Below are 14403 nucleotides of genomic sequence, written 5' to 3'. Positions count from 1 at the left end.
AGCAAGTTGCTAAATCTGTTTTTAAAAAGTTATTCTTAAAAAAAAAAGTTATTCTTAGTAATCTTTATAGATAGTTTATAAACAATATACAGTCACTTAGGGCCTTAATTATCTATACACACTTTTGCCACTAACCAAGTTTAAAGTAAAAATGAGAGGAATTTGTATTTTCTTAATAGCCAGAATTGGAATTCCTCTTAAAAGAAGCTGTTTTTAATGAAATCTGTTGATAAGCTTCTCAGGGAGAAAGTGAGACCCTAAGGCACAGTTTATGTGGACCCACTGGCTTCCTGTGTCAGTTCCTATATAATGCTGAAAATTCACATTTCTGAGTCCCACCCCAAGAAACTGAACCACAGTGCCTGGGGAAGGGCAGGTGCTCCCTGAGGTTTGTCTCACAAACCTTTTCTGGAAAAAGAATGAGACTTTTTTCTCTGCAAGTTGAAGGTAATCGTACAGATTCAATAAGCAGTGTGCCCCAGCTAGTATTAACTTTCTCCATTTATTCAGTAATAATCATTGAATTATCTAACATTTTTATTAAGGATTTTTTTAAAACTTTTTTTGTTTCTGTTTTTTGTTTTTGTGCATGGGTAACAAAAACCGAGTTAATGGTCTCCCACCATGCTGAGTGGTGTGGGGACGAAGCCCTTGAAGGCAGGAGAGAGCCTGGGAACTTGAGCCTTCACAGAGCTAGCAAAAGTCATAAAGAAGGCCCTGTGCCCATATGGTGTGTATTAGGGTTTCTAGCCAATCTCAAGGAGTCTGAAGACCTGAAGAGCAACTAGGTCACCTAATGAAAGCATTGCTAGCAGCCTCCTCCATTTGGTTTGTGTGGTGCCAGCTGAGGCTGTTAGGAGCTGTCAGCAGATCCTGTTGAATGCCGCTTCCTCTACAGGAAAAGTCTCAAGAGACTTGAGAGGCGGCCTGTTCCCAGCCCTAGAGATAAATGTACCATTATACCTCACCTCCATCCCTCTATCCCAGTCACAGGCAGTCTAGGCTAACCCTCTAGCCAGACAGTTCCTCCGCCCAGCTCCTCACCAGCCATTTCCGTGGAAGACAGAGCACCTCTTCTGGGAATGGGTTTTTTGTTAAGTCCAGAAATCTTAGCTTCCTTCTTTCTGAAGATTGAAAGGGTACAGTGCAAGTATCAGGAGAGATGAGGAACCATTTCATGCAGGCAGAGAGTGGGATTGTGGGATCGCTGATGGCCTAAAAAATCACTTGGGTATACAGATGTGAGGGCCTTATTCGAATGAACATTTGAAACACTTATTTCTCTGTGGGATGTAAAAACTATGCCATTCACGTGGCAATCTGTACACATAGGTCTGTAGAGGGAATTGATTGTGGAGATTAGGTTAGTTCAGTCTCCCTTAATTTTAAGAAAAACTGAGTTCCAGAGACTCTCTTAGATTCACACATTTTGATTATAGCAGAGGCAGGATGAAAAAAAAAATTAAAGTCCTTATTTTTTCTATTGAAATCAATATACAATGAGTCAGTGCATGCCTATAATTAAAACAATTTGGACAAAAAAGTCAAGAGAATACAAACATTTTCTTAATGTAAATACACTGAATTAAACTTACAGGAGTCTAATTTAAAAAAAAAATATGTTTCAAGCAAATGCATAGATAATTCTAGCTACATGGCAAGGGTCTCATATTCCTGCATTTTAAAATTCTGATTTAGTAGGTTGTTTCCATTCCTGTTTTGCTTGAGCTTTGTCTAAGTATTACATTTTAAAATTGATTCTATTTTCTTAGCCAATGCCTTATAAGAGTTTCTAATTTCTCTTTCCCCAACCATGGCAGTTGCTTCCAAGATGCTTTGCTTGCTCAGTGGGTGCTGAGCACCATTGTCATCTTCTAAGACATTGTTCAGATAGTTTTATTACCCTGTTCAAAGCCCCTGGTAGTTTTATTTTGCTAAAAGATTAGTATGAAAGCCACATTAAAATGAATTCAAACCTTTCACAATCTCAGTTTATCACTCCAGAATCTGTGTGTGTGTGTGTGTGTGTGTGTGTGTGTGTGTGTGTGTGTGTGAGAGAGAGAGAGAGAGAGAGAGAGAGAGAGAACTCTTTCTCCTCCATTCTCAATGAAAGTCCTTTCCTGGTATTTCATATATTCAGCGCTCCAGGCCCAAGGAAAAAGGTATGATCCCTGAACACATCAGATGTTATTCTTTTGTCTGTAAGGCCCTTCCTTTCTTTCTCCAAATGTAGAAATCATTTCTATCCATGAAGACCTAGGTCATATGTGATCGATCCTTCTTTCTTCCTCTCTTTGCATCTTTTTTTTTTTTAGAGATTTTATTAATTTATTCATGAGACACACACACACACACAGAGAGAGAGAGAGAGAGAGAGGGAGAGAGATGCAGAGGCATAGAGGGAGAAGCAGGCTCCTCACAGGGAGCCTGATGCAGGATTCGATCCCTGGTACCTGGGATCATGCCCTGAGCTGAAGGCAGATGCTCAACTGCTGAGCTACCCAGGCATCCCTACATCCCTTTATTTTCAAGCTATTTGCCTTGCTTAAGTTTGGAATGTGTATTTTCATTTTTTTTTCTGGAATAAAACTAATGAGAATCTGATATACAGTTTGTGCGATATACATTTGTAAAATGAAATGGCTTTCTTAAAAAAATAATCTCAGATTCTTCAAAGTTGACAAAGGCACACTTGTATTCCTCTAAGGAACTGATGTATTTGTGTTAAAAGAGGATTCATACTTTTAGTATTCTAAGACCTGGAGACTAGGGCATAAAACCTGACTTCAGTACTTACTAGCTTTGTGATATTAGGTAAGTGCTTTATGGTCTCTTTGCCTCTGTGTTCTCATCTGAAATAGAAGGTAATAATAGTATTTATCTCATCTGATTGCTAAAAAGATTAAAGGTGTTAAAACATATAACTCATTTAAAATAGGACCCGGCACTCATAAGTACTCAAAGATTAATAGCTATTCTTGTTATAATGAAAGGAGAGTCAGCTGAACACATAGTCACAGCTTTTCTTCTGATGGGAAATTTTACCTTGTTGTTTTCAAATAAGTTACATCCTTTTTTTTAAAAAAAAAATTTTCATTAACAAGTAGAAATTTGTAAACTTTTACCTTTAAATGTAGTATACGTGTTATTCTAAAATCTACATCTGGAAATTCCCATTTCCAGGTACAGCCTTATAGGTCTTATTCTATTTTCTATTGATTTTGTTAGATCTTATATATGTGGTGTCTTTTATGTGCTTGACTGTCGTTTGTTGTTTGTTTGTTTTGGACAGTTCCATTTAATATTACATTCAAAAGAAAAAATACCTAGGAATAAATTTAAACAAGGAGATAAAAGACTTGTAAACTGAACACTGTAACAACTTGATGAAAGAAATTAAAGACCTAAATAAATAGAAAGACATCCAGTATTTATGGACTGAAAGACTTAATATTGTTAAGATGACAATACTTTCAAAATGATCCATACATTCAGTGCAATTCCTATCAAAATTCCAATAGCCGTTTTTTGCAGAAATGAAAATGCTGATCCTCAAATTCATATCTACTGCCAGGAGGAGTCCTATGATGATTTATTTAATGTGTCAACTTGACTAGGCCAAAGGATGCCTAGATAGCTAATAAAACATTTCTGGGTGTGTCCTGAGAGCACTTCTGGAAGAGATTTAGAATTTATATCTGTCGACTGAGTAAAGGAAATCTGTCCTCATCAATGTGGGTGGGCCTCATCTGATCCCTAGAGGACCTGAATAGAGCAAAAAAGGGAAGGAAGTGCAAATTCTTGCTCTCTCTCTTCTTGAGCTCCTAGTTCTCAGGCCTTTAGACTCAGACTGAATTATGCCAGTAGTTTTCCTGTTTCCCAGCTTGTGGCAACAGGTTGGGGAACTTCTCAAGTGAGCCAGTTCCTATAATAAACCTCTTCTGCTATCTATCTTGGTCTGTCTCCTATTAATTTTATTTCTCTGTAGAACCTTAATTCAGTCTTCAAAACAATGCTGTAAAAGAGTAACAAAGTTAAAAGACCAATTTTTCCCAATATCAAAACATACTACAGAGCTACAGTAATGAAGATAACATAGTACTGACTAAATTAGGATTGACTTATATAGATCAATGCAATAGAACTCAGATGTATACATCTATACATATACATATTCATACATCTCTAGCTAATTAATTTTTGACAAGGGTTTCAAGAGCATTGTTTGGTAAAAGAATAAATTTGGGTTCATCCATCACAGTAAATATAAAACCAACTCAAAATGAATCAACAGCGTAATTGTAAGTGCTAAAGCCATAAAATTCTTAAAACACAGAGGTAAATCTTTATAAGTACAAATTTGACATTATATACTTAGATATACCAAAAGAATGAGCAACAAAAGAAAAAGTACATTGAAGTTCATAGAAAATCAAAACTTTTGTATTCAAGGACATTATCTAGAAAGTGAAAAGATCATCTATAGAATATGGGAAAATATTTGCAAATCATCTACCTGACAAGGATCTACTATCCAAAACATATTAAGAACTCATATAACTCACAGCTGAAAAGTATATACCCTAATTCAAAAATGGGCAAAAGACTGAAAAAGGCATTTTTCCAAAGAAGATATACAAATAACCAAGCATATTGAAAGATGCTCGATATTCTTTTTTTTTAAATTTTATTTATTTATTTGACATAGAGCACAAGCAGGGGGGGAGCAGAATAGGGAGAAGCAGGCTCCCTGCTGAGCATGGAGACCAACATGGGGCTTGATCTTAGGACCCTGGGATCATAACTTGAGCTGAAGGCAGATGACCAACTGACTGAGCCACCCAGGCACCCCAAGATGCTCAATATTCTTAGTCAATAGAGGGAAAAAAACCACAATGAAATATCATTTCACATTCACTCAGATGCTTTAATAAAAAAGATGGAATATAAAAAATTTTGGCAATCAAAAAGTTGGAAAGTAACAAATGTTGGCAAGGATGAAGAAAACACGGATCCTTTTTACAACAGTTTGGTGATGCATCAAAAAGTTAAACAGAGTTAGCATGCTACATAGCAATTCCTCTTCTAGGTATATACCCCAACTAATTGAAAGCTGGTGCTTAGATAATATACATACCTGTTGATAGTCTCACTCTTCACAAGAGCAAAATACATTCTCTATTTATTTTGCTAACCTTATTTTTAACCTCCTTTTAAACTATACTGTATTCATCATCATTTTTTTAATCCAGTTGAACTCTGTTCCATTGCTGAAGACAAAATCACCTCTCTCCTTTATGCTTTTCTCTATCTTTAATGTCCTTACTTCATTCTTTATCTTGGAAGGTTCTGTTGATTCTTTAAGACCTTGGTCATTCTAAGTAGTATTTAGACCTCTGTAATCCTGGTCCTGTTAGTGCTTTGTATGTATCTCTGTGATAGCATTTGTAAGTTTGTTGTATATAAATGTATTTATACTTTTATTTTAATTTCTGCAACATGAAGCTGAAGATGAGTGAGTAAGGCAGCAAATGGTGTCAAGAACCTTATTTTAAACATCTTTGCTTTTCTAGTAGCTAACAGGTCCTGACAGACATTCAAATATTGCTAAATGAGAAGATGAGAGAAGAGATGTATAACTGCTTAACTTTGATTAAATCCATGTATTTGCCATTTCCTTTAGTTTTCAATGGTAAAAATGAGGCTGATAGGAAGAGAGTGATGAGAATTTTTTCTCAAGGTGATAAGGTGAAAATTGGGTGTGTGAGAAAGCCTTTTGGAAAAGAGAATTTACAAAGGTAAAGTGTATCATCATCCGTTCATGCAACAAATAAGTTATTTTTTACTCTGTCTCAGGTAGAGCACATGGAGCATACTGCAACCTGGAAAATGTAAGCACTTTTTCTGAACATCTGTGCCTATTCTTAACTGAGACAAAGCAGACTTTTTGGAGTACTTTTGGAGATACTTCAGTCTCTCCATTAACAAACAGAACTTCTCGTAAAATATGGACTTTGAAGGCTAAAGACTTCAAGGCCAAGTGGACCATGCCGAGACCTCTGGTTTGCAGCCAGATGACCAATCCCTGCATTTGGATGAATGATTTCCCAAGGGGCTTTGGACAGATTGGACCCAGCACTAGCACAAAGTTGGCTTGGAGGAATAAGCTCCTGGAAACTTCAATTAGTGTTTGGTATATGAACATTAAACAATGCTGAGGCTGAAAACAATACATCACACGGCAGGTCCCAGGAAATAAGCAGAAGGCTGGTAGCAGGCCAGGGAAAGGGGCCAAAATACTTGTCAAGGACAATTCCTCATGGAGAAATGACAGCAGGCTTGAGGACAGCAGGTATGACCTGAGAGGTAATGATATTAATTACATTTCAAAAATGAGGGGAGGACAGAAAGTGGTTTTTATTTGCCTATCTAATAACAGACTTTACTTTTTTGGATCAGCTTTTTTGATAGTCTGAAAGAAATGCATGTAATGAAAAATTAATTTTTAAAGCAATGCTGACATATATGAAGCATTACTACACATCAGCATTTTTACAAGTTTTTGAAAAATATTAATTGACTTATTTAGTCTTCACAGCTAACTTTTGGGATAGATATTGTCCCCATTTTTACAAATGGAGACTAGAAAGAATTGGGCAACCTATTCTGGGTCACACAACTAGCACTGATGGAATTGAACTAGAAATCAAACCAGGTAACTGGTGCCAGAGTCCACTGTCTTGAGCATGATATTGTACGGTCTCTCTATTCTGTCTTAATAATTGAGAGGGTGAGATTCACCCAAGGATAGACAGATAACCAGTGGGACATAAAGCAGAGCTTAGAAACAGACTCTGGCATATACAGAATCTTGCTATATGACAACGGTGGAAAACATATCCGGCAAAACATGATACATTTAACGTGGTGCTAAGGCAATTAGTTTTCAAATAGGGAAAATATAAATTTGGGTGCTCACCTTTCACAGTATACAATAATCCCATCCAGGAAGACTGAAGATTAAATGTAAAATGTAAAACTTTAAAACTACTTGAAAAAGATATTTATTGCCTTTTGGGGAAGAGAACAAATTTTTTTGAAAGAAGAAACAACATAGAATTTTTAAAAATAAATTCAATATTTCATTTTATCAGGGTACATATTGTAAAGTGAAAATAAAAGCTATACATTTGAAGAGGTTATTTGCCACATATAAAATCAACAAAAGGTTTGCATCTAGACTATGTAAAAAAAACTCTTATGAGCCAACTAACTAAATAATTCAAAGATATAAAAAGACATTTCATAGAAAAAATTAATGGCCAATAAATATGAAACAATTTTCAGGCTCACTATAAATCAGGGAAATTCAAACTAAACTCATAAAATCTTTCATTTCACATTAATAATTTTGGCAAAAGTTAAAATTTCTGACGGTGTCAAGATTTGGCAAGGATGTGAGACTGTGGGGAATCTTACAGACTGCTAGTGGGAATAGAAGGGTGTATTTGTATAACCACTCTACAAAACTCTTTGTTGCTATTTGGTAAATTTGAAGATCTCTAAATCCTACAACCCAGCAATTCTACCCTTAGATATATACTGTGAAGAAAATCTTGGACATATGTACTATGTTTTTATATAAAACTACTATATAACACCATGTAATATTAGGATATAAAACAACCCAAACAAAAATTATGAAATTAATAAACAGTGATAGACTGACAGAATGGACAATCTAGCAGTAGTAGTCCAACCTAAGGAATGGACCTATAGCTATACACATCAACATGTAAAAGCTATACAGACTTCAACATGTAAAAGCTTATACAGACTGAATAGATGTTGAATGAAAAGAAAAAGCAAGCCACACAAGAATATAACTAATATGATTCAAGTCATCCAAAGTTTAAATACAAGAAAAACTATAAAAATCTGCTTTTGGGAATGTAATCTATTCTAAAACTATAAAGCAGAGCATAAGATTCCTATACCCAAAGGTCAGACTCATGCCTTCTTTTTTTGAGGGGGATGGGAAGGATAGCAGATTGAAACATGAGGGGGGCCGGCAACATAAGGCGCTTCAAGATTTTCTTGGTGATGGGCATATATATTTATTACGATAATTAATATGCACTATACATACTTATATTTAGGCACATATATTGATTGCATGCAATATAATTCCTTCACGATGCTCTTATCCTCCAGTTTGGGAGACTGACACAGGGACAGATATGCAAATATTGTCAGAGTGTCCATGGTCTAGGAGCTTTGAAATTCTTGTCACTGGATTTATGAGAAAATTTCTTAGCTCTGTGGAGACAGAATTGCAGATGGCAATATTGGAAACAGTGAGATCTAGACACACACACTATAGTGATAATCTAGGCAAGTGATGACAGAGGCCTGGATTAGTATAGTAGAAAGGGAGTTGGAAAGAAGTGGACACATTGGGATATGTGTTGGAGGTAGTCAATAGAATGTGCTGAATGATTATGACATTGGGAAGAAGGGGAAGAGAGGACTTAAGCCCTGTGTTTAGACTTTAGCAGTTCAATGCATAGCAGTACCATCTAATAAGACGAGAAAGGCTAGAGGACCAGCAGGTAAGAGTAGAGGTTGGATGAGGAAGTCAAGATTCCTATCTTACCATCTTAAGTTTGAGAAGCAAATTAGATGTTCCATTAGATATATCATAAGGGTAGGTAGATTCATGTCACTATCCAGTGACAGTTAAGGAGTGAAGATAAAGTTGAAGAGAACAATTACTTGGGTATATTAAAAAATATTTGAGTTTAAGTCCCAATTTTCACATCCACTCATTTTCAGGGAAACTTTTAGAAGTCAGTAAGATAAAATGTGAGAAGTGTTTGAGAAATTACACAGGTAACATAAGGATAGAATTACTAATAGGCAAAGCACAGTGGACTGAGAATTAGAAAGTAGGCATTTTAGGTCTAGCTCTTCCACTGGCTAATACTAACCACCTCATGAAAGTCCTATATATTCTTGATTTAAGTTTGTTTAGCTTTAAAATGATGGAATTAGAATCAGTAACTTAACTGGCCTCTTTTTTATCTAATGTTTGAAAAGTAAAACTTTTCTCTGTTTTGATTCCTCCTCACTGGAAAGAATAGGATTATAATTATTTAGCTGCAAGTTAATTAAACATACCAACCTTGTGATCACTTTATTCTGAAAAAATATTAAATGCCTAAATGGAACATTACAATAACATCTTAATTTTGAACCAGAAAAATACTTAAGAACCAGAGTGACATTTATCATGTTAGCTTGGTGTTCTTAAAGTCTGCTAGAATGTCTTCTGTCAATCCTTCTTCACAGTATTGTAAAGACAAGGCCAGGGAGAGAATATCATGGCTACTGGGAGACTCGTCTCAGACTTACCTCATTCCTCCTCAAATCTAGACCATTGCTAGGCTTAACATTCACCACTTCCTTGACTCATGGATAGTAACATCTGGTCATTAAACTTAAATTCTCTCTCTGTCTCACTTCGTCTCCCTCCTTTCCCCTCTCCTGTCTATTAACTTCCAAATTCTTTGGCTGGACTCTGTCCTTTGTTTCTTAGAATCTTTGCTTATATCCATAGTCGTTTTTCTGGATCTTAGAGCATAGGGTTCTCACTTCTATACTACTTTTTCTGGTGTCATGATTCTTTTGTGCAAATGCTTTTTCTGGGTGTAGGTGAATTTATGAATGTTCATGAAGTACCTTTGCATGACATCTCTCTCTCTCTCTCTTTCTTTTCCTCCTATTCCCAGCCAGTTACCTTATGTTTCAAGGTTCCTTCGACAGCCAGTGTGCCTAGGCTGCCCTCTCACATAGTGCATGTCTAATATTGTGCTTCTCTGTTGGTACATGGAGAATATGGAGACAAATTTTATTGTTATCACTCCTTTATTTCTAAGAAAGCCAGCCCTATTATTAACATAATCTATATAATAACATGATTACCATCATCATCTTGGTAGAAGTCATAGCATCAAAGGGTTTAATTAGAGCTATTAAGTTTGCTGTGGTAATGACATGATAAGTGAGTAAAAATCACAAATACCAAGCCATTATTATCACATCTTCTTCAATGTCAAATGAGCCTTTGTGAAACCAACACTGCCATGTCCTCCATTGATTAGCATCACCTCTAAAGATGGTAATTTATTTGGAATTGATCAGCCATTAATTTAACATTTTTAAATGTCAAGATTTAAAGCTGAATGTTAAAATGGGGGACCAAAAGCTATATTCATTTATAATTGGCCTCTTAGATAAGATTTAGACATCACAGAAAGTCTCATATTCCAAATTAGTTGACCAAAAGAAGCTCAACAAGTCCTTTTGTTTTTCTACTACAGAAAATAGAATTAACATTTTAAAATTATAGCTGACCTTTGAACAACATGAGTGTGAACTCTGTGGGTCCATTTATACCTGGAATTTTTTAATACAAATGTGGTACGGTATTATAAATATATTTCCTCTTATGTTTTTCTTAATAGTTTCTTTTTTCTAGTTCACTTTACTATAAAAATACAATATATGAATACAAAATGTGTGTTACTGGAATGTTTATGTTACTTGTAAGGCCTCTGGTCAGCAGTTGTTAAATTTTTGTCAAAAGTTGTCCATGGATTTTTGATCGTATGAGGAGTCAGTGCCCTTAACCTTCAAGTTGCTCAAGAGTCAGTTGTATTTGTATTGTTTTAGACACTTTATGCTTAATTCTCACTACAACTCTGTTATTATTTATGTTATATAGATGTGGAGACCAAAGTCCAGAAAGATTAAATAGCTCCACAGAGAACTAAATAAAAGAACTAAGGTATGGGTATATTCATCCAACCTCAAAGCCTATTTTCTTTCTATATTCTACTGCCCTCCAAGGAGGAACATTTCCTAACACTTTACTAGGAATATTAACTTGGGAAACTTTAACTTCCTTAAGGTCTAGTTCCCTCATCTATAAGTTGGATATAAGAATAGTAACCATCACATAGGATTGTCATGAAAATTCAATATAAAGCTCTTAGTACAGTTTCTTGGTATATAGAAGTTTCAGTCTATGTTACATGATAATTATGAGTATAATGAAGATTGTGATTGCTAGAGATTAAGCTATTCAGAAGAATTCTGGAGCAAGTAATATGGCGTTTTCAAAGGAAAACTTCATTGGTAACATAGGAAGAGAAGAACAGGGAAGCGTTTCTAAGATGTCAAGCCTGGCTAATGGAGAGGATAAGGATCTCATTATATAAAAGGGAAATGATAAGACAAGTGATTTTTTTTTTTTTTTTTTTTTGGCAGTCAAAGAAGATTGGCTTTGTTGTTGAAACTAGTGGAATCAGTAAAATAGATCAGAATGAGAACTTCATGTGTGGAAAGGAAAGTAATGGAAACAGAAACCACTGGTATGCACATTAAAGATAGAGAAAGATAGAGATAAAGAAATAGAAAACAAGTTTACAACTCAAAAGGCAAAGACCAAGCATTTGACCTATGGCCTTCAACCTGTTGATTACAAAGCAAAGTGAGCCTCTGGGAGAAAATAATTGATTTCCTTTTTTTTTTTTTTTTTTTAATTTATTTTTTATTGGTGTTCAATTTACTAACATACAGAATAACACCCAGTGCCCGTCACCCATTCACTCCCACCCCCCGCCCTCCTCCCCTTCTACCACCCCTAGTTCGTTTCCCAGAGTTAGCAGTCTTTACGTTCTGTCTCCCTTTCTGATATTTCCCACACATTTCTTCTCCCTTCCCTTATATTCCCTTTCACTATTATTTATATTCCCCAAATGAATGAGACCATATAATGTTTGTCCTTCTCCGACTGACTTACTTCAGTCAGCATAATACCCTCCAGTTCCATACATGTTGAAGCAAATGGTGGGTATTTGTCATTTCTAATAGCTGAGTAATATTCCATTGTATACATAAACCACATCTTCTTTATCCATTCATCTTTCGTTGGACACCGAGGCTCCTTCCACAGTTTGGCTATCGTGGCCATTGCTGCTATAAACATCGGGGTGCAGGTGTCCCGTCGTTTCATTGCATTTGTATCTTTGGGGTAAATCCCCAACAGTGCAATTGCTGGGTCGTAGGGCAGGTCTATTTTTAACTGTTTGAGGAACCTCCACACAGTTTTCCAGAGTGGCTGCACCAGTTCACATTCCCACCAACAGTGTATGAGGGTTCCCTTTTCTCCGCATCCTCTCCAACATTTGTTGTTTCCTGCCTTGTTAATTTTCCCCATTCTCACTGGTGTGAGGTGGTATCTCATTGTAGTTTTGATTTGTATTTCCCTGATGGCAAGTGATGCAGAACATTTTCTCCTGATCATATTTTAGCTCCAACTCTGCTCATCTGAAAGATGTTAAGAAATTTGGCCTCCTGACTTCCTGATCATAGCGCAGAGACCAGTGATGTATAATCTGAAGAAAACTGTACTATTTTGTTCTATCTTATGGTTTTTTAAAAATGGGATTAGAGTAACACTGGCTCATTCCTTTTTGATTTTCTTTTCATTCAGGTGCTTTAGTTTTCAAATAACATGGGGGCAGAAAGTGCTTGGTTGGAGGCTGAGGCAGGTGGCATAGCTTTTTATCTGGAGCTAGTTCCCTTGAATGATGCGTGATTGTGACTCCATCCACCTAACCTCACATGTTGAGGTTAGAGAGCATATTTTATAGAGTAGAACTCACATATTATTAAGCAAATCGATGACTCAACAAATGAACAAAATATGATACAGCATGAGCCCTGGTAAAATGCTACATTTGGCATTATGGTTTTTTTAATCATTAGAGAATCAGATAAGCAGTGGGAAGAGAAAAATATTACCTCAAACTAGTAAATCTCACTAGATAAATGGATACAAGATAATGGGGTTTAGGGAGAAGCTTTGCAGATACAGCCATCCTCTGGTGTGCATCGGGGAAGTGGGTTCCTCTATTACCCAAGTAAATGGTGAAGGAAGGCAAGGAGTATCTATGTATAAACACTGCTGAGTGTTAAGTAAGTTTGCCTTATTCTGAGTGAGTGACATGCAAATATAAAAATACACTGTAGGACATAGCATCTGGAAATACTATGCTGAAACTTGAGAAAACTACTTGCTATATTCAAAAGGATACAAATTTCAATGGCATATGTCTATGAAAGAGAACAATAAATTTACAGGCGACGACAAAACTAAAACAGAAGATGAGGGGATCCCTGGGTGGCTCAGCGGTTTAGAGCCTGCCTTTGGCCCAGGGCACGATCCTGGAGTCCGGGGATCGAGTCCTGCCTCGGGCTCCCAGCATGGAGCTTGCTTCTCCCTCCTCCTGTGTCTCTGCCTCTCTCTCTTTCTCTTTCTCTCTCTGTGTCTATCATAAATAAATAAATAAATAAATCTTAAAAAAAAATAAAACAGAAGATGATACTATAAGGTGTATCCATAGACCTAGAACTGCCTGAGAAAAGGAATGATTGTGCCATTGAAAATCATGAGGGTAGTCATTGGAAATACACATGGTCAGAATTTGGGCTGCAGAAAGTTGAATCAGTAGGGTGGGGCGTAAAATTGAGACACACCTAAATGTAAGGAAATACAACTACTACATAAAAACAGAGAAAATGTATTTTCAAATGGTAATAATTCAGACAGATGAGGACTCTTCTCAAAAATGAAACAAGAAAAGGGGAAAAGGCAAGTGGGAAGGAAACAATAATTTAAGATGTTAAGAAAAGCATTTCCAAAATTTAAGGCATGGGTATTTAGATTGAAAGATTCACCATGTACCAAAGAGATAGATTCAATAGACCAATGGTTAGTAAAGAACATGATAAAAATCTCTCACAAGTATCAGTTTGAAAAGAACATTTTAATATCTTGATCAAACATTATGTGGGCATCAGCATTTGTCTTAGCAATACCCAATATTAGAAGAAAATGAAACTTTACAGGAGTATAGAAAAAATATTGAGGACTAAGAATAGTTCATTAGAAGAAGGGGAAAGAATTTCTAGGATAGGAAGAAGGTCAGAAAATAAGCCCCTCACATTTTTGTTTTCTCATGTGTGGCCATGCCACCTTAAAACCTCCTGTTCTCTACTCTATGGATGGGTAAATAAGAGCATCTTGGAGATCTTGCAGGTCATTTGAATGTGATCATCATCCCTTCTACCCACATTCCACTGTCAAGTACTTGGTCATATAGTCTTAATTCAAGAGAAGTTTATTATTCTAGTGTTCATCTATGTTCAGCTAGATCAGAGGGGATTAGTGAATACCTACCAACTAATGTTACATTTTCTGACCTTTTCCCTTGGAGCTTTGAGGTCAATAAGCACAGGAACTGCCTTCTAAGTTATAGTAGCTGGTGATCCCAC

The 14403-nt window shown here is 36.1% G+C and overlaps 1 long non-coding RNA gene across 1 annotated transcript; it reads right to left on the bottom strand.

Moving 5' to 3' along the window:
* Positions 1 to 599: 599 nt before the first annotated feature.
* LOC111096901 lies at positions 600 to 9564 on the bottom strand. Its single transcript, XR_005361691.1, has 4 exons — positions 9415 to 9564; positions 2798 to 2852; positions 1045 to 1124; positions 600 to 939 (listed from the first exon to the last, which is right to left on the bottom strand). It is a non-coding gene; the product is annotated as an uncharacterized LOC111096901 (long non-coding RNA).
* Between the last annotated feature and the right edge of the window lie 4839 nt (positions 9565 to 14403).

The sequence above is a fragment of the Canis lupus genome, chromosome 7, assembly GCF_011100685.1.
Source record: "Canis lupus familiaris isolate Mischka breed German Shepherd chromosome 7, alternate assembly UU_Cfam_GSD_1.0, whole genome shotgun sequence".
Lineage (NCBI taxonomy): Eukaryota > Metazoa > Chordata > Mammalia > Carnivora > Canidae > Canis > Canis lupus.
Note: the sequence above shows the minus strand (reverse complement) of the source record. Positions and strands in the feature narration are given on the sequence as shown.